The following is a 1703-nucleotide window of genomic DNA, read 5'->3' on the forward strand; positions in this document are numbered from 1 at the left end:
ACATCAATTCCTCCCCCCCAAAAAAAACGTTCCCGAAACTAACCTGTCTGGGGAGGCCTCTGGTTCTGTGACGGGCGACTGTGCGGCAGCTGAAATGCCGGACTGCCGGATTGGCTCCGGCGGTCGACGGCTCAGCTGCGCCAGAGCCGCACACCCGCCTCCGTCAACCTGCCGGTGTAGGTAAATGGACAAGTTATTCTTCTAGCATATTTATGTATGACGTCATCTGCATATTTCAAGTTATACTTTTATTAGCATCATGGACTACTGTATTACTAATACTATTAGTTACTATGTTGCTGACTACTGCATTATCGATATGGAGGAGTCTAGGTTGGCATGTAACAAAAAGGACTTTATAAAAAACACTTTATACAATTAGGTACGCAATACATAATGCAAAGGACTACATAAAAATACCAAAATACATATTTAAAATAAAAATATAAGGGACACGGGAATAGAGACGCATGGGACATTGACCCAGGAAAATATGTTCATATCAATAAGCAGATTCCGCTGGTGAACTTACGCCCGCTGGTGGTGGGCTTGGTCCTGAGGCCGGCGGTGCTGGTGGTGGTGCTGCCAAAGCTGGCAGGGGATCTGAAACAGAAAGATAAATATTTAGCACTTGCACCATTTGTACTTTGTAGGTATACATCGTAACTCGAAGTTTTTTTTTTTGACGACATGACAACTGGCCCAGGTATATCGCTTGCAAGACTCCTCACAATATTTATGAGATGAAGGTAGAAATAAACTAATACTAAGCATACACAAAGCTGTTTGAGATTACTATCAAATCATTTATCAATGTATTGATAACACATACACAATTCATGCGTGTCTGTACACTGTCAGTACAATACTAAAACACTCACGGAGGCTGGTGCTGGTGATTCCGGGGCCGGTGGTGCTGGTGCTGGTGCTGGTGATGGCTGGTGGTGATGGTGGACCTAAAATAAATGGTAATTCTCATCAATACTTGATCATATTTTTATTTCTATTTCCTGAGGTTTTGTAGAAAACTTAACAGTCTGGATATAAATGACCTCAGTTTTGACGTAACAGCCAAACATTTATGAGGATGTGTTTGTTTCGTCGTAACGAGCCTCAGCCTGCTATAAAAAACAAACACGCAAACAAACAAACAAACAATCAATCAAATAAATAAATAAATAAATAAATAAATAAATAAATAAACAAACAAACAAACACGCCATCGATATTTTAACGTTAGTTGAAACATACAAATGGAAACAACACAAAGGTCAAAGGTTTGGAAAAGGGGAGTATTTCTGGAGCCGCACCTACCTGCTGGTGGTGGACTTGGTGCTGAGGCCGGTGGTGCTGGTGGTGCTGGTGGTGGATGGTCTGAAAGGAAAGAAATACAAATTAACCGCAAATAGATGCAACTGTTCAGAAATACAATGGGTTCACCTCTGAACCAGTCTAATGGTCAGAAAAAAAAAATCATGACAGAGTCCGTTACCAATATTTGAGTGAGGATAGTTCTACAGTTCTTCCATTGCATTGATTGTGAAGCAGAAATTACTGACAAAATATCATGTGCAGCAAAGCAAAAAAAAAAGTTTTACGTTTTCAGGTTTCAATAAAAAATCAGACACTCACGGAGGCTGGTGGTGGGCCTGGTCCCGGAGCCGATGGTGCTGGTGGCGGTGCTGGACGCTGGTGATGGTGGT

At 41.7% G+C, this 1703-nt stretch overlaps 1 long non-coding RNA gene across 1 annotated transcript; it reads right to left on the bottom strand.

Moving 5' to 3' along the window:
* Positions 1-58: 58 nt before the first annotated feature.
* On the bottom strand, positions 59-956 carry LOC122383977. Its single transcript, XR_006256927.1, has 3 exons — positions 882-956; positions 533-603; positions 59-168 (listed from the first exon to the last, which is right to left on the bottom strand). It is a non-coding gene; the product is annotated as an uncharacterized LOC122383977 (long non-coding RNA).
* Positions 957-1703: the final 747 nt, after the last annotated feature.

Source organism: Amphibalanus amphitrite, unplaced genomic scaffold (genome assembly GCF_019059575.1).
Source record: "Amphibalanus amphitrite isolate SeventyFive unplaced genomic scaffold, NRLGWU_Aamphi_draft 000178F_arrow, whole genome shotgun sequence".
NCBI classification, from domain to species: domain Eukaryota; kingdom Metazoa; phylum Arthropoda; class Thecostraca; order Balanomorpha; family Balanidae; genus Amphibalanus; species Amphibalanus amphitrite.